Below are 19,592 nucleotides of genomic sequence, written 5' to 3'. Positions count from 1 at the left end.
TGGGTGTCTGATCCCACGTAGGGGGGAGGGCAGTGATTTCACCTGCCAAGTTGGCTTAGCTAGAGAGAGAGAGAGAGGGCCACATCTGAGCAACAAAGAGGCATTCGGGAGGAGGCTCATAGGCACAATTGTAGGGAGGCCTAGCCTCTCCTTAGCAGCAACAGTCTTGCCAAGGGCAAATCCCATGGTAAAGGGCTCAGCGTATCAAACCACCACTCCCCTATGTCTGTGAGCACATCAGCCCCATCGAGGTGGGGAAGCCCAACACCCCTGCATTCTCCACCAGCTCCTCAAGAGGGCTCTGCATATTTTTTCATTGTTTTTTTGGGGGGGCTACTTTTGAGAGTGAAAGTGGTCATGATCGAAAATTATGCTGGGGCAACTGGTGTGAACTAGGACTGTCCTGGATGACTCGTTCACTGTGAGTGAGATGGGAAGCCATCGGAGGGCTTTCCAACAGAGTGGTGACAGGGCCTGATTTGTGAATTTCATCCTGGCCACCCTGTTGAGGTGCACTGAAGGGCAGCAAGGGCAGGAGCAGGGTGAGCAGGTGGGAGGCTATTGCAGCACTGCAGTTGAGGGGACAGGGGCTTGCATCAAGATGGTAGTGGTGAATGTGGTGCACAGTGGTCAAATTCTAGATAGAATTTGAAGGTAGAAACTATGGGCTGTGGGTGTGAGAGAAAAGGAGGAGCTAAGGATGGCACCAGGAAAAGACTGAAGGTGGAAGAGATTTGGGTGGAAGATTGTGTTGCAGGTCAAGTTCCCAGGTTAGCATGCAGGAAGTTTACTGGAGAGTGCTTTCAGGTCAACACCTGGAGGAGAGGCCAAGCAAGCAGGAGTGGGCAGAGAAAGACGTTGGCACATGATGTTGTCCCAGCGAGGGCCCTGGCCAACCCCACAGGGACCCTCAAGTTATCCCAAGTTGGGGCAAGGTGGCTGGGCCTCCTAATGGACTTCCCAGTTGACAGTCCCTGGATGGAGGCTGCCCTGGGAAGGAGTGTGACCTTGGGCAAGGTAGTTCTCCATGGAGGGCAGGTCTGGAGGGTTACCTGGCTGGGAGCAGGCAGCCCCAACATTCTTGGCAGCTGGGGGAAGGGGCACCCTGGCCCTGGAGAGTCTGGGTAGTGCACTACAGCATCCACCAGCAATCAGGAGCTCAAGGGTTGGACCCATGCCATCTGAGATGGCAACTATATTTTCAAAGGAGATATTAAGTAACTCTTGTCCCTCTCTTGCTGGCTCCTGAGGACCATCAGAGCCTCTGGGCACCTTCCAGGTGGCCCTCTACCTGTACTGCACCTTGCCTCACACTCTAAGTTCTAGCCACAGGGAACTTGTAGAGCAGTGATGTTCCATAGAAATATAACACAAGCAGCCTACATAACTTAAAATTTTATAGTATTCACAGTTAAAAAGTTCAAAGAAGTGAATGATATTAATTTTAATAATATATTTTCTTTAACCTAATATATCTAAAATATTTCAATATGTTATCAGTATGAAAATCATGAATGAAATATTTGACTTATTTTTTCATGCTAAGGCTTCGAAGTCTGGTGTGTATTTTTACTTACACAGATTTCAGTTTGGAAGAGTTACATTTCAAGGGCTCGAGAGCCACGTGTGACGAGTGGCTACCATATCACACAGCACAGGTCTAGAGGTTCTCCAACCTGCCAAATCTCTCTTTTGACTCCTGGACTTAGTACTCAAAGTTCTCAATGTCGGCGTCACTTTGATGAACGTTCCCAAGGTAGGATTAGGGACCTCAATACGGTCACCCCAGTGTCCAGCACAGTTTGGGACACAGTGTAGGCTGAGTTTCAAAGAAATAAAAGTATTGATGTTGAGGTAGTTCAGCTTATTGGCACTGAGATACTACTGTATTCCAATTTTATTCCCAAGGAATTTGTTGGTCAGATAATGACTATGCTTAATAAGGGCTCAATACTTTCTCAGTTCTCTTCATTTATAGAAGCAGAGATTGATATTTGTTTAAGAGAGGAATTTTCTAAAATGTGTTTTGAAACATTGCTCCTGTTTTCCTTCAGTAATAAAGTCACAACACCTCAAGAAAGCTACATCTCACGAATGGCACTCTCAGTACTTTTAAAGAGATCCCAAGATGTACTACATCGCTATATGGAGGATGAAAGCTTAAGTGACAAATGCCCTCTTCCAAGGCAACAAGTAACAGAGATAATATTTGTTTTAAAAGCAGTTAGGACTCTCATTGATTCACTTAAGAAAACTTAGCCTGAGAATGTTGATGGAAATACCTGGGCACCAGTAATCGCCTTATGCCCAACTTTAGTAGAATGCATCACCTACTCATCTTCAGAAGTCTGCTCTGCACTTACTTAAGTTCCCTTTAAGGATTTCATGCAACCACCAGCATCCAAAGTTCAAAATGGAGAATCATGACCAGCTACAATATATATAAAGAAAGATATTCTAAAAAAAATGTTTGCTCTTAAGTGAGTTTTTATGAGGACATTTCTTACCACAAGTAACTCTTGGTGGCTGTTGTTAGCCTCCTTTAAATTGTACTTACCTGAGTTCTGTAATTTAATATTACAACCTACATGTCCACAAAAGTTCCTGAGTGAGTAGCAGTGCAAGCCTGTAGTAAGTTAAACTGATGGAAGGGATAGTTAAATTAATACTGCTACCACATCTTCAGTTGGTGATTGAAATGTGAGCTTATGTACAGTTTGTGGTGTATGTGTTAATGATGTACTTTTTATGAAGAAAAATATATTTCATTTCACTCAGATTTATTAGGCTGGTGTTTTTACACCCTTTTTCAAGTGCAAAATTGTACTAAAATTTTATGCAAGACGGTACTGTAACATTCCATATTATCTGTAACCAGCTTTTGTAAATAAAGGGAACTGATACACTTGTGTATAATAAATGGTACAGTTCTGTATTAAAAAAATCAAGATTTGTCTTGAGTAAATTGTAGCAACACTTTGTATATTACTGGGGTGGGGGAGGCAGACTGGCAAGGGCACTGATTTCCCTCTCTTTCTCTGACGGCATCAGGATTAATGAAGACATACCTAGAGCTTCCTCTGGGGAATCCAGCTGAACTTGAAACAAAGTGCCCTGGGTGGCATTAAGAGGACTTACACAATAGCAGTGACACTGAACAGGCCCTTGGCACAAGGTGCAGAAGTGATGGCACAATAGGTATCTCACCCCCTGGAAAATACCAAGCGGGGGGTGGTGGTGGTAGCTCTGTTTAGGCTGCCCAAGCACACTAATCCTCAGCGTTCAGGCTGGCGCTGTGAGTACTGAGTATGTCTCCAAAAAACAGCAGGCGACGTGGCCTGATCTTACCTCTGTGAAAATGTGTTGCATTCTTGTTAGGTGGTGATGGCTTATTTTCCTTGTTAAGTGTTTGAACTGTTATGTGAACCTGATTTTTTAAACTTTTCTTTAAGGAAAGATAGCGTTTGGCAAAATGCTTATGTTAACCAGTGGAAGTTCCCATTTTCCAGTGATCTTTTAAAGTTGTTTTTAAAAACCTTTCATTATCAATCATTTTAAGCATATGAACTCCCAGGTACCCGTCACTCAACTTCAGCAATTATCAACTCATGGCCAGTCTTGTTTCATCTATACCTCCACCCGCTCCCTCACTCCATTTGATTTTTAAACAAATTCCAGGCATCATATTAGTTCATCTGCAAGTATTTGAGCTTACATCTGAAAGAGTATTTTTATTTTTAAGTTAGAAAATAACGAAGAATGATTTTTGACTTCTCTCGTTACCTCTCAGGAGGTTTTTTTTTTTTTTTTTTTGGTTGGATCAGAATTGCAAATCAGGCCTCTAGGCTCAATGTTCTGATAAATTCTTGGGCATTTAAATGGTTGGTGAGTTAATGACATGAGCAACCAGAGTTGCTGTTAGCTTTTGATTTATGAAGCCACATGTTTGGCTTGTGTGACGGATGTCGTTAACATCAGGCCTGGCGCGCTCAGTCATCTGTCTCTGCCCTGCTCACTTCAGTCATGAATGGGCTCAACAGATGGGGAATTTCATGGCCACAAATGGAATTGTTTATCCTCTCATTGTTCTCCTGTCAGCAATCAAACCAAACCCATTACTCACCAATAAAAAGATCAGCCTGCTGCCAGTTCAGCTGTGAAAAGAGCCGAAGCTATGTTGAGGGGATTTAAAGTTTTAGAAGGGATAAAAAATAAGAAGCCACATAAAAATTAAGACCCCAGTGAAGAGTTGGGTCTCTTATTCTAAAGCTGAAGGTTTTAAGGGATTTAAAAGGGAAAGCCTAGTAATTCAATATTTTCTTTAGGATGAACTTGTACTCTAGAGACCCCTGATTATAAATATTGCCTAGCTTTTATTGTGTGTTGATGGCTTTATTATTTCATTTCAGAAAATCACAGGCACTCAAATTGGGTTTTGAAGGTAATGTTAGGTTCGTAATGGAAAAGCTGCTGAGACGTTAATGGCCTTATGGCTGTCAGTAGGAAGATTTTCTTTTGTGTGGATAAACAGTTGTATGTTCTTTATAAAGTTTCTTCTCCTTGGCTCAGTGAGTGGGCTCTCTGTCTACTGATGTGGTAAAGGAAGCTCCTAAATTCTCTGGCCCCCCAGGCTGCCCTTCCAACCTTCTCAACAGATCAAATTTTAAAAAGAGGACCTTAGAATACTTTTTGCTTTTTGCCAGGTTGTTTTTATATCAAGATATAAAATGGGCAAGAGAAGTTAGTGCCGTCATTCATTGGTTATAGCTGAGGACCTGAAGCATGAAGATTTTGTATTTTTTCACTCAAAACATTTAAGACTTTGACTAATTAAAAGTCAGATTATTTAAGTAAGAAAAAAAAAAAGCCTGGTTGCTTCATTCTCTCCTTTCCATCCTATTCTGCAAATGCTTATTGTTAACTCATTGCTGTCTATACCAGCCACGGCACTAGACGATAGGGATCTAGGAATGATCAAGATGAAGTCTTTTACCCTCTGTTAACATATTAGAGGTGGAGATAGGCAAGAAAATAAGTAGAGCACACTTAGGATGTTAGATGAGTTCAGAGGCGTCCTCAAATTAGGACCCTTTGACTTCAGTAGGGAGAACAGTGGTGAAGTAAAAGAACCTAGAAGTGAAGAATGGGTGAGTGAGTGATGGGGTTTGGAAGGCTATTTCAAGGCACAGGGAACTTGTAAACAAAGCTAAGGAAGCTAGGGACAGCTCTCTGTGCCTGGGGAGCTGAATGGGTCTGGGTGACTCAGGGAAGGGTCCGTGGGAAGAGAGATAGCTGGATAGGCAGGCAAGGGCAAGACAACAGGCCCTGTCTGTCTATATGGGGACTGTGCCTTCTCTTGAAGGTCCAGGAAGTCACTGAAGGATTTTAACTAAGGGACACTGATGGCTAGACAATTTGTGTATTATGAAAACCATCCTGGAGGCAGGATGGAGAATGGATTGGAGGGGTCAAGAGATGGAGGCTGGGAAATACATAATCAGAAGGTTACTGCAATAATCCAGTTGCTAGATGGTGGGGCTGGAACTGAGCTGTGTGTGAGTGTGTGTTTGGGGGTGAAGAGGAAGGTGTAATAACAACTCATAAGGTTGTTGAAATGATAAAATTGGAAAATATATGTAAAGTGCTTAGAATAGAATTTGTGGCACAAACTACACTCAACAAATGTTAACTCATAGTCCTCTTTTTCCTCTTTGGGACTGAGTAACACCCAGTGGACACAGGGTAGCACAAAGGAAAAGCAGGAAAAGAAGTAGAAGGAGAGGGATAATAAAGGGAGTGGGAGGGGAGAAAGTAGGCTATGGTGGGGAGGAAGACTGTCCTCCACTGTGTCTTCTGCAGTCTCTGCTCTGCAGACAACCTTCCCTGAGGATGAGACTCTTTGAAGGAGAGATGAGCTCAGTCTGAGGTCCTGTGAGATAGTGGAGATTTGGAGGGCAAAGCCTGCCCTGGGTGGTGGCTGTGGCAGAGCTTGACTATTCCACGGAGCTGTGTGTGAAGGATCAGAGTTCTAGTTTGCTAATGCTGCCGGAATGCAAAACACCAGAAATGGACTGGCTTTTATAAAAGGGAGTTTATTTGGTTACACAGTTATAGTCTTAAGGCCATAAAGTGTCCAAGGTAATGCATCAACAATCGGGTACCTTCACTGGAGGATGGCCAATGGTGTCCGGAAAACCTCTTAGCTGGGAAGGCACGTGGCCACTGTCTGCTCCAAGTTCTGGTTTCAAAATGGCTTTCTCCCAGGACATTCCTCTCTAGGCTTCAGCTTCTCAAAAATGTTACTCTTAGTTGCTCTTGGGGCGTTTGTCCTCTCTTAGCTTCTCCAGAGCAAAAGTCTGCTTTCAAAGGCCATCTCCAAAATGTCTCTGTAAGCTGAAGCGCCTCTCTTAGTTCCAGTGCATTCTTCAAAGTGTCCCTCTTGGCTGTAGCTCCTCTTCGAAGCATCACTGAGAGCTGCACAGAGTTCCTTCTGTTTGTCAGCTCATTTGTATGGCTCCACTGATCAAGGCCCACCCTGAATGGGTGGGGCCACACCCCCATGGAAATATCTCATCAGAGTTATCACCTACAGTTGGGTGGGGCAAATTTCCATGCAAATAACCTAATCCAAACATTCCAACATAATCCCCACTAATATGTCTGCCCCACAAGATTGCATCAAAGAATACAGCTTTTTCTAGGGGACATAATACATTCAAACCAGCACAATCAGCTATTCTCTCTTTATTACCAGTTCCTGAGATCTTTTCTATTCTGATATTCCATGATATAGTATACCTTTCTTTATATGTGTTGGTTTTCAGTCATTGTTTCCTGGCATAATTGTACAAACTGCTCAGGCTGGTTGAGCTTACTGGACTTTTCCAGATCTCTTCTATATAAAGTATGACCAATGTTAGATTTGTCCAAGAAACCAGGATGATTCCTTCCTTTTTTCTTTCCTTCCTTCCCTCCTTTTCCCCCACCCTCCAGTCAACAAATATTATTGGGTGCTTCTAATATAGGCGAGGCATCTTACCAACTGGGACTGTTCTTTAGGTACCAAGCTGTGCATATGCTGATCTGTTTCCCCTGCTGGATTATAAGCTTCTGAAGGGGAGGGACTGCATCTTATTCATTTTTTGTTTCCCCCAGAACTTGACACAGAAGTTGGCCCTGGGTGGTTGCTATAATCAAGACCTCTGTCTGGGTACAAACCACTTGCTACCACTTTCTAGCTGTGTGACCTTGGTCAAGTTAAACAACCTCCCTAAGGCTTGGTATTAACTTCTGTAAAATGGGGATAATAGTAGTTTCTGCCTCATCACGTTGTTTTGAGTAATGAATGACTTTATGCATATAAAGCACTTACAGTGCCTGACACATAAAGGTTTAGTATTATCAACATTAGATTTACAATAAATGTTATTGAACTGACACTCTAGGACCTAACCTGACTACTGATTCACAGATAAATTTGGGCAAGTCAGTTTACCTCTTGGAGTCTTTATTTTAAAAACATTTATCTCTCAAATAGAACTTATAATAGCTGCATGGATACTTTAAGAGGATTTAAAGGTAAATGGTAAAAGATTGCTTTGTCACTTGATTACCAAAATAAATCCTAACTCTAGTAAATTATCTAAGCATAAACAGCAGAGAGTAATAAAAGCTGCTATGTTGTTATAATATTTTTAAAAGCTGACGTATTTTCCTTAACTTGATGGACTCTATAAAACACCCACAACTAACATCATATTTAGGGTGAAAGACTGAGTGCTTCCGCCTAGGACCAGGAATGAGGCAAGGATATCTGCTCTCACCACTCTTATTCAACATAGTGCTGGAAGCACTAGCTAGTGCCATAAGGCAAGAAAAGAAAATAAAAGGCATGCAGATTGGAAAGGAAGAAATAAAACTGCCCCTACCTGCATATGACAGGATTGTCTATGTAGAAAATCCCACAGAAGCTACAAAAAAACTCCTAGAAACTAATAAGTGAGTCCGACCAGAGTTGCAGGATACAAGATCAACATACCAAAATCAATCACATTTCGGTATACAAACAACAAATGTATAGAAACACACCACCACTGACAGTTGTTCCAATGAAAATGAAATACTTAGGTGTAAATCTAATAAAATACATAGAGGATATGGATCCTGAAAATTAAAAAATACAGATAAAGGAAATCAAAAGAAGACCTAAATAAATGAAGAGACAGACTGTGTTGATGGGAAGAGTCAACATAATAAAGATGTCAGTTGTCACCAAATTATCTATAAGTTTAATGCAACTCCTATCAAATCTCAGCAAGCTTTTTTGTAGACATAGAGAAGCTTATTCTAAAATTTCTGTTGAAAGGCACAGGATCTAAAATAGCTACTACATTTCTGAAAAATGATAAAGTGGGAAGAATCAGTCTACCCAGTGTTGAGGCTTACTGTATAGCTTCAGTAATCAAAACAATGTGGTAATGACAGACAGACACACAGGTCAATGGAACAGCATAAAGAGCCCAGAAATAGACCTGCACAGATGTGCCCACCTGATTTTTGGCAAAGGTACAAAAGCAATTCGATGGAGGAAAGGGCATCTTTTCAACAAATGGTGCTAGAGCAACTGGACATCTATAGGAAAAGAAAAATACAATAAAAAGACCCTCCCTAAGTCTCATACTTTATATTTAAGCAAACTCAAAATGGATCATGGATTTAAACATAAAACTAAAACTTTTAGAAGAAACAAGGGGAAATATTTGGGATCTGGGACTGAGAGAAGAATTCTTAGGCTTGACACCAAAAGCAGGATCTATACAAGGAAAAACTGATAAATTGAACAACATCAAAATTAAAACTTTTGCTCTGTGAAAGGATCCTACCTGTAAGAGGATGAAAATTCAACCTAACGTAAATACTGGGAGAAAATATTTGCAAGCCACTAGTTGACAAAGGACTTATATCCAGAATGTATAAAGAACTGGCAAAACCCAACAGTGGGGAAACAAGCAATCCAATTAGAAAATGGGCAAAGACATGAAGTGACATGTCACCAAAGAGGACGTACAGATGGCAAATAAATACGTGAAAGGATGTTCAACATCATTAACTTAAAGAACTGCAAATTAAAACCACAATGAGCTATCACCACACCCCTGCTAGAATGGCTAAAATAGAAAATAGTGGTAACACCAAATGCTAGCAAGGATGTAGAGAAACTGAATCATTCATGCATTTCTGGTGGGAATTTAAAAGGGCCCTGCCCTTCTGCCAATAATTAGACAGTTTCTTTAAGATACTAAACAAGTGCTTACCATATAACCCAACAATTGTACTCTTGGACATTTATTCCTGAGAAAAGAAAACTTACATTCACCCAAAAACCTGTACATGAATGTTCATAGCAACTTCAATGATAATAGCTCCAAATTGGAAACCAACAAAATATTCTTCAGCGGTTGAATGGCAAAACAAATAGTGGTACGTGCTGACCGTGGAATGCTACTCAGCAACCGAAGGAATGAACTATCGGTACGCGCAACAACTTGGAGGAATCACCTGAGAATTATGCTGAGTGTAAAAGCCAATTCCAGAAGGTCACAAACTGTATGATTCCAGTTGTATTACATTCTGAAAGTGGCAAAATTATGAAAATGGACATTAGGATGGGGGCGGGGAGATGGCACGTGGCACCCTTGTGATGGAACTGTTCTGTCTTGATTGTGGTGGGGCAGTGTGAATCTACATGCGTACTAAGTACACACCCCCCCACACACAAGTGCATGTAAAACTGGTGATACCTGAGTAGGATGGATGGATTGCATCACTGTCAATGTCCAACTTGGGATACTGTCCTGTAGCTATGCAAAACAAATACTGTATTCCCCTATTTATGATTCAATATTCTACTTACCAGCTGCTCCTAATCTCACCCTTCCTCCCTCCTCACCTCCCCCAAAGCCCTCTTCACACTCAGCTGTGCTGTCTTCAGCCTTTTCTTCTCTTTTCTTCCAATTTATGAAGTTATTTTCTGCTAGTGGCTCTCAGCTCTTTCCAGTGTGCATCCTTCAGGTCTGCCCCTCACAGAAAATTCCAGTTCTGCCTGAGGAAGATTGGGAAACCAAACTGGCAGAGACAAATTACTCCTAACTGCTGGGTCGGGAAGAGGCTATGAATGAGCATCTACCCCCAGCTTTCCTTGTATCGCACAACTTCCTGTTTTTGAGTCCTTAGGACAAGGGCCCCTTGAGTGAAGGGATAGTGTCTTATTTGTCCACCAGCTCCCACCACAGAGCTGGGGCCTAGTGGGCAGTCAATAAAAGTTTGAGAGATGCTCCATCTTTCCCTCCTCAAGATGTAGGTATTATCTTTTTGTGTTTCTGCTCAATTTGATTTTCTCCCTCCCCTCCCCCCCTTCCCTTTTTCTGCTTCAGCTGACCAAAGGGAAACTTTATTGAGGTTTCAGGTCATGGGGCTCAGGAAGGAGGCTGCCCTTTGGGGGGCTGAGGAGCTGTGAAGAGGGGCCCTCATTTGACCTTCTTCTTGGGGCACAGGTTGTTGGTGTGACTGCACTTCTTCTTGCGGCAGTTGACAGTGTGGGGGTGCAGGTGAGCAAAACACTTGCAGCGGATCATCTTGTCACAGTTGGACTTCTGGGAGAGCTGGTGGAGGGAAGGCTCAATGATGCTACCCCAGAGACGGAGTGCCAGGTGCAGGGTGCACACTTCTGGATGGTATAGTCTGAGAGAGTACGGCTGTCCTCTTGCTGCTTGCCTCAAAAGTCAGCTGGGCACACAGGATGCCCCCCTTATCTTGGATCTTGGCTTTGACATTCTCGATGGAGTCTCTGAACTTGACCCTTCAGTTCTTCAGGAAGGTCTGCATCTCTGCATCCTTTTGGCCACCTCATTGAAGAGAAAGAGGGAGACAGATCTCAATTTGAATTTTAAGTTGAAATTATTAACTTTTTGGACTTTGGTGTTTTGGTTGCATCAGATGGGACAAGCCCCCCAAGCATGTCTGGTGAGAGCTTCCAAAACCTTTATCAAGGGACATGAGGTGTGTATTAGTCAGGGTTCTCTAGGGAAACAGAACCAACAAGAGATATCTATAAATATAAGATTTTATAAAAGTGTCTCACGCAACTGTGGGGATGCATGAGTCGAAATTCTGTAGGGCAGGCAGTGAACTGGAAACTCCAATGAAGGTGTTTGATGAACTCCTCAGGAAATGCTTTGCTGGCTAGCTGAAGAAGAAGGTCCTCTCTCTTTCCCCTTAAAAGTCTTCAACTGATTGGATTAAATCCAGCTGATTGAATTCTCTCATTGTGGAAGATGCAGGTGTAGTCAATTAACTGATGATTTAATAAAGCAGCCTTCTGGCTTATTAACCAGCCACACATGTCTTTGCAGTAATGGTTAGGCCAGTGCTTGCTTGACCAGACACCTGGGCACCATCACCTGGCCAAGCTGACACATGAACCTAACCATCACAAGGTAGTTTACTTAAGTAACACTCCTTCTTCCTGACCCTTCAACCTGGATCGGGAGTTAAGAAGAGAAGCAGGGTCCCTTGTTCTGCCAGAGGGCACCTGCCAGACCTTGGTTGTCTTTTCCTAATAGGATGTGAGGTGCTGTCCTTTCAACCTTGGCTCTTTGCCCCTTGAAGCACAGCTTGTTTTATTTCTAATTTGTATATAATTTCTAATTACCAATAATTATGCACACAACTAGACATAAATTTGCTCTTTGAGCATCCACTTTGCAGTGGTTAGAAACTTTTTACACCATAGCTTTTTATACAGGAACATCACAAGGAGGGTTTTTGTTTTGTTATTTTAAACGGAGATAAGCCAGAGTGGCTTTGCCAGAGTGGCTTTACACCTGGCAGCTGGGAGTTTTATTCTCTTTATACTGATTATACTGAAATAAAACCCAGGGCCCTGCTGCTTAGTGTATTTTTTTATAGTGTCATTATGGTTGAAGGAAATACTGGACCTTCTTCAAGGCCAGAGCCAGCGTCCCTTTTTTCTCGGACCTTGATGGGCAGAGCCTCCCCATGCCCTGGAAAGCCCTCAGCCTGAAAAGACGGTGGAAACCACAGAGGCAGAAGCTGAAGGGTTCAGTCAGTCCTTAGGAGGAAAGACCTGACAGCACCTACCCAGGTACCGGGCTCCCACTCCGGGGGAACACATTATGTCCCTGTGTTCAATGTGGGTACCATAATGTCCCGTGACCAGCGCCGCAGTACCGTGATGTCTGGTGTTGAGATCCTAGGTACGATCCCGCTTCTCCTTACCCACCTCTCACTCCTGTTGCACACAGGGCAGAGCTAATTCCGGAAGAACGCCCCCGAACTACCTGAGTTTGAAATTTAAGAAAATTGCAACTCTCTGTTTCGGTGATTCTCAGTGGGCCTTCCCTGGAGCAGCAGCAAGCAGCAACGCCTGGGAACCAGTTTGAAATGCAAGCTCGGTGGTGGGGCCCAGCAACCTGTTTGCGACACACCCTCCCGGGTAATCTAAAACTCGTGGAAGGTGGAGCTCACTGCTCCCGTTGTGTCACCACCTGTACCGGTGGGAGGCTGTCAAACCAGCGCAAGAGAATTGTGGTTTTCCCCAACCAAACCAATTCACGCAACACAGGAATCTCCTGGAGCTCTGGTTCAACACAAAGATCCCTGGGTTCCCGTCCAGGCTGATGGAATCTGAATTTCTGGGCGGTGAGGGGAAAGGCTTGGTGATCTACATCTTTAACTAGCACTCAGGTAATTCTTCTCCTGAGGGAAGTTTAGGAAGCCCTTGGTGGCTGACTGACAGCATCATAGCCGTCTTACAGTCCGCTGCTGGAATGAAATGCTTCGGTCAAGCTCCTCCTGGGGGAAAGGAAGAGAACAAACATTTACTGAGCAGGGTAGCAATCCTTTCAGTCACGGGCCTCAATGTTTCCAGAGCACCTTTGTAGAAAAGGACATTTATATGTTGCTCCCTTGAGTCTTTTTTTCTTGCCCAGGCAAACTGAGGACTGTAAATGTAACAGCACAGGCCCATGGAGGGAAAATATGTAAGTAATAGAAAATGAATAGGCTTGGTGATTTATAGTTCCACTTAAAAGACAATAATATAAAACTAAAGCAAGTGTCATTTTATTTGAAAAATTTTACCTGTTCATGTGAACTGTTAAGATATACTTATGTGAAAGAAAAACCACAGTTGACTTTTTTTTTATTTAAAAATATTTTATTGCCCTCTACCATAAGTTTTACCCTTGGGAAGATGGTTGCTGCAAAGGAGAGGCTAGGCCTCCCTATATTTGTGCCTAAGAGTCTCCTCCTGAATGCCTCTTTGTTGCTCAGATGTGGCCCTCTCTCTCTGGCTAAGCCAACTTGAAAGGTGAAATCACTGCCCTCCCCCCTACGTGGGATCAGACACCCAGGGGAGTGAATCTCCCTGGCAACGTAGAATATGACTCCCGGGGAGGAATGTAGACCTGGCATCGTGGGACGGAGAACATCTTCTTGACCAAAAGGGGGATGTGAAAGGAAATGAAATAAGCTTCAGTGGCAGAAAGATTCCAAAAGGAGCCGAGAGGTCACTCTGGTGGGCACTCTTACGCACACTTTAGACAACCCTTTTTAGGTTCTAAAGAATTGGGGTAGCTGGTGGTGGATACCTGAAACTATCAAACTACAACCAAGAACCCATGAATCTCGAAGACAGTTGTATAAAAATGTAGCTTATGAGGGGTGACAATGGGATTGGGAAAGCCATAAGGACCACACTCCACTTTGTCTAGTTTATGGATGGATGTGTAGAAAAATAGGGGAAGGAAACAAACAGACAAAGGTACCCAGTGTTCTTTTTTACTTCAATTGCTCTTTTTCACTTTAATTATTATTCTTGTTATTTTTGTGTGTGTGCTAATGAAGGTGTCAGGGATTGATTTAGGGGATGAATGTACAACTATGTAATGGTACTGTAAACAATCGAAAGTACGATTTGTTTTGTATGACTGCGTGGTATGTGAATATATCTCAATAAAATGATGATAAAAAATATTTTATTTATTGATATTGTTCACATGCCATACAATTATCCAAAGATTCAAAGTGTGCAATCAAACAATCAGTTGCCCCCGGTACCATCATACAGCTGTGTATCCATCACCACAATTAATTTTTTTTTTTCAGTTTTTAGAACATTTTCATTACTCCAGAAAAGAAATACAGACAAAAAAAAGGAAACTCAAATCCTCCCATACCCCTAACTACCCCCCCTCCATTGTTGACCCTTAGTATTGGTATAGTACATTTGTTACTGTTGATGAAAGAACATTAAAATACTACTAACTGTAATTAGTTTGCAATAGGTATATTTTTCCCTATATGCCTCTCTATTATTTTAAAAGTTTCAGAATAGTATTTAATTTTCAGATATTTATAGTCATCTTATCTGATATCACAAAATAGTGGCTGTGTTATAAATTTTACAGATGAGGATATTGTTGCACTATTCTCACCATACATAGGTTGCAGAATAAATCTGAATACAGATCAATACTTCCCCTTCTTCCTCCTTTGTATATTTACAAACATGCCTACACATAACCCTTGCTATTCAAATTATTTTTATCTGAACCAAGGAACCAAATGCATTGAGATAATTTTGTTTTGTTTATAGGAATTCTCACTGTAAACTATACAAGCTTAGGGATCAGAGAGTAAATAGATTTTTTTTTTTTTTTTTTGGCCAAATCCTCTATCTGAACTCAGAAGCTAAAATGGTTCAGTATTTTCCATTAACTATGCAATAAATAGCAAATCTTGGGTCCACATTTAGTGTTCTTTTGTTTCAGTGTATGAAATAGTAGTTAATAATTGCCACTTAAATTTAGTGGTTCAGTGACTACAATAACAGATATCTCTCCATATATAAATAGACATTTTCACCAACACTGCTCCCTATATGCCTTTGTTCTATATATCCCATGCCTGTCTCCAGATAATGGCATCTCATCTCCACCAACCAATAAAACATAATTGAGAATACACATTTTTCAATGGTGTCAAGAAGTGTAAGAGCATTCCTTAGGATTTTCAAAAGAAGTCTATATTTTCAGACTTAAATTTAATAGTTTTTAATTATTCTTAGTCTAATTCCTGTTTTATCCATTAGGAAACTAAGAGTCATCTTACAAGTTAAGTGAGATGACCACATTTATAATCAGCAAGTCAGAAAAGTGAGGCAAGTATCTTCATCTTCTGGCTTCTAGTGTTTCAGAAAAGAATGCCATACCATAAACCTGAGTTATCCATTTGAAATAGAGTGAAAGAAATGGTAGCATGGAATAGGATGTGATACCAAGTATGTTTTCTCCTTCATAATGTCACCATTCTGAAATGTCTGTTTATTCCTCCCTGAAATAAGGAATTAAAAATAATTTAATACAGGGTTGTGTCTTATGACTATGATGATAAAAAAGCCAAACTTATATTCAGTGGTCACTATATGGCTTAAAAAATGCATCTTCATCTAATGTTATGGAACCTTTCTCCATATCTCTCTCTCCTTTCTTTGTTTCTCTGTTGATAGGGCTCTCTTTAGTATCTGAAGTAGGGCAAGTCTTTTATTAGCAAAATCTCTCAGCATTTGTCTGTGAAAAATTTAAGCTCTCCCTCACATTTGAAGGCGAGCTTTGCTGGATAAAGAATTCTTGGTTGGAAATTTTTCTCTCTCAGAATTTTAAATATGTCGTGCCACTGCCTTCTCTCCTCCATGGTGGCTGCAGAGTAGTCACTACTTAGTCTTATGTTGTTTCCTTTGTATGTGGTGAATTGCTTTTCTCTTGCTGCTTTCAGAACTTGCTCCTTCTCTTCAGTATTTGACAGTCTGATCAGAATATGTCTTGGAGTGGGTTTATTTGGATTTATTCTATTTGGAGTTTGCTGGGCATTTATGCTTTGTGTATTTATGTTGTGTAGAAGGTTTGGGAAGTTTTCTCCAACAATTTCTTTGAATACTCTTTCTAGATCTTTACCCTTCTCTTCCCCTTCTGGGACACCAATGAGTCTTACATTTGGACGTTTTATTTTATCTATCATATCCCTGAGGTCCATTTTGATTTTTTCAATTTTTTTCCCCATTCTTCCTTTTGTTCTTTCATTTTCCATTTTGTCGTACTCCAGGTTGCTGATTCATTACTCACTTGCCCCAGAACGCAGACTCCCGGCCTCACCAAGTGCACGGTCCCTGCGGATCCAGCAGACCCTGTCCAGCTGGCGCATCGCTGGAACTGGTGTTCTGGGTGACCCTCTGGCCTTTATCTCATATTTTTCATGGAGGTGTTTTTTTGCCCTGTCTCTCCTAACCACCATCTTCTGGAGGTCTGGATCTACAGTTTTTACTTACAGATTTTATGCTGTGATCTCAGGCAATCCTCCTAATTCAGTGGCGGTCACGTTTGTCTCCCCGCAGTTATTCCGGCTTATTTACTAATTGTTTGTTTTTTTTCAGTTGTTCCAGGGGGACTACTTGGCTTCCACTCCTCTCTGTGCCACCATCTTAGATCTCTCCCCACAGTTGACTTTTGCAGGTCTACATCAGTAGTCTAAGTTATAGACCATTCATGTGAACCTTGTTTCATTTCACATTTGCTGTGGTATTTATTTTAAAGAAAAGATTGAGTGAGATTAAAGGAGGGGGGGGCAGCACCTGAAATAATAGTGTATAGTGTATATGATTTGACCACATGAACCGAGAGCCATAAAAATGTCTATATTCCAATATAAAAATATAATTTGGGGGAACTAATCCTAAGAAACTAATATAAAATATGCACAAAGCCACATACTCATTATTCATTTATTCATTGCAATGTTATTTTGGTAGGAGTAAAAATTTGGAAGCAAGCTTAATGGCCTATATAAGGATAAATTACTAAGTTCCTATTCAGTAAACTCTTGTGCAGTGGCTAGTTCTGATACTTTTATTCTTCATGTATGGTATGAGTTAAATGGACTTTTGTTTGTCTAGTTTTGGAAAGTACCTATCAAATATAACATTGTATCTGTGGGAAAACTGAACTCAGAATTCCAAAATAAATACTTGTACAAAAAACTTTTGGAACACTACCATTTGTAAAATGAAATACAAAACAAAACAAGAAAAATAAACTATTGTGCACCTTTTAAAAAGAATTGTTATGAAGATTATGTGGCAACATGGAAGATGCTTAAAATGTAATGCCTTAAGAGAAAATAGCCGAAGACAGGAGATGGCACCACCAAAAGGAAAACAGTTTGAAAGGAAATGTGTCAAATGACAGCAGCTGTTTGGGTAGTGGGATTATGAGTAGTTTTTTGTCTTTTTTCTCTCATGATTATTTTAATAAGTTTCCAATTTTATAAACTGGAAAACCAAAGAAAAGTACCCAAATAAAAAGTAGATATTTAAAGCCAGAGGAATGAAATAGAGTTATTGTGAGTTAGCTGTCCTACACATAGCTTCATGAGGGTTTTCACCTGGGACAAAAGCTCAAACAGATAAATGAACAGAAAATATTTTTTAAAAAAACCTCAGTTATTGTAGTTTGCAGAAGGGTTGCATTTATTCCGAGAGTGTTTTGAACAGTTGGAAAGACTAGTGGAATAATAGCATGAGAAGGTGGACCACCCCCTCCAGTCCCCAACCCCCAGCCCCCAGCTGCCAGGAATTCAACCTAAGGCTTCAAGAACTGATCTCTGCCCATTCAAAGCGTGGCTTGTCCATGGAGGCTGCCTTCCCCCAGGCCATTGTGATGGTGATCGCTGGGATGCGGGACTGGCGGCCTCAGCGGCTCCCGGAGGACCAGGCACTTACTGGTGGAGTCCCGGCAGCTGTCTCGTTCAGGGTTGCTGGCCATCAGGGACATGGCAGCCATGTGCCGCGCTGACCCAGAGGTGAAATGTCCCCCTTCTCATACCCATTCCCCAGAGGCAACAGTCCCTCATTAGGGGCACAATCTCTAATGCAAACAACCATTAATCTTTTCTAGGGTTAAAAGGCCAGAAAAGCAATTTTTAGTCTCTTTATTTTGATACTGTACTTGTCTGTATTTTACAAGGGCAGACTTATTTCATGGACTGCTTGAAAACACCCCACAGCTGTGTCCACAGCTCTGCAAACAATGCCAAGCTCAACACAGCCCTTCCTGTGCTCAGAGAAGGGACAAGAGCACAAAATGAGTTGGCTGTTTATTGTGACACTTGACAATAAAGCATACAAACACAACCTATTTGGACAATGAAAAAGGAGGAGGGAATATGTATATGAACTGACATTAAGTGAAAGAAAGCAGGTTCTAGAGTATGTGTAGTACTATTGCCTTTATGTAAATAACAGTTATACATGTATATATTCATGGATTCAATATATATTTACTAAGCACCTACTATGTGCCAAATACTGTTTTACTAGGGTCTGGAGATACAGAAATGAGCAAACTAGACAAGGTCCCTGTCACCATAGACCTTGTGTTGGGGAGAGCAACAGACAATAAATAAAACATTAATATTTTTTATCACAAAATAAATTAGGGATGTGCATATATTTTGAGTGATAATGCCACCTTAGATGATAGTTTCATGAAAGTAGTATTATACAAACTTTTGAATACTATTCATTTACTTTTCCTTGCCTTAGCAAGTAAATTAATCCATATAAACGGAGATGTGATTCCTATGAATTTTTGATCTTTTAAAGGAAATCAATAAGAAAGTAAGACTCAAATAAACGCACTTAATTGTTATCTCTGAAGCATCAAAGTATGAGCTGCCAGTGTTTGATTTGTAGAAATGGGTGTAATTTCCTATCTCAGACTCTTAATATCTGGTAGGTCAAGAAACACATCTTTTCCATATTCTCAAATTGTAAGGACCAAAATGATAGGTATTAAGAAAAAAAAAAAATCAAGGCTTTGAGTCTGTTTCTTCATGCTTGGCCTTTAAATTCTTCCTCTACAGCATCATCATCAATATGAATACCAAACACTTCTGGTGAGTCACATTGAGACATCTGGCTACCGTTAGGAAAGGCACTGAACATTTAAGACAGAGAGAGAATGCATTTTTTATATTTCATATTACTTTACATTGGATTTCCCAAACTCAAAATCTCACGTTAAAGACAAGGATGTACATAAGATCTAGCCATAGCATTTTCAAGCTGGACAAGGATTTGGTTGAATCAAGTAAGATTAAGACAGGTCATAGGGCTGGAGCAGAACCCAGGGCCCTGCCCCTTGTCTAATGCGCCTTTCATGATGCCACATCAACTTGCAGAACATCTTAGAGGAGTCCTAGAACTTACCTGGACTTTTTTGGGGGGAGGAGATGTATATACTCTTGGTGTTTTGCCATTTTTCCTATGCCAAATGTATTTTAAGACATTCATTAATGACTTTTACTGAAGTTTCCTGAAGTATCTCAGATTGGCAGAGAGTCTGGCTGTTCTCTACCTCATTCACACAGCTTCTGCTCTCTGAATCCATGATTCTCCTGAAAACCTGGAGGGAATTTTAGCTAGATGTGGTCTGCAAGGGACACCTGAAACTCTGTTG

General features: G+C 41.2%; 1 long non-coding RNA gene across 3 annotated transcripts in view; it reads left to right on the top strand.

The window, feature by feature from the left end:
• The window catches only part of LOC119508963, a 70,126-nt gene that overhangs the window by 40,019 nt on the left and 10,515 nt on the right, over positions 1 to 19,592 (top strand). The window lies entirely within an intron of this gene.

This window comes from Choloepus didactylus, chromosome 14 (assembly GCF_015220235.1).
Source record: "Choloepus didactylus isolate mChoDid1 chromosome 14, mChoDid1.pri, whole genome shotgun sequence".
Taxonomy (NCBI): domain Eukaryota; kingdom Metazoa; phylum Chordata; class Mammalia; order Pilosa; family Megalonychidae; genus Choloepus; species Choloepus didactylus.
The sequence above is the reverse complement of the archived record's forward strand: the minus strand, read 5'-3'. Positions and strand labels throughout refer to the sequence as shown.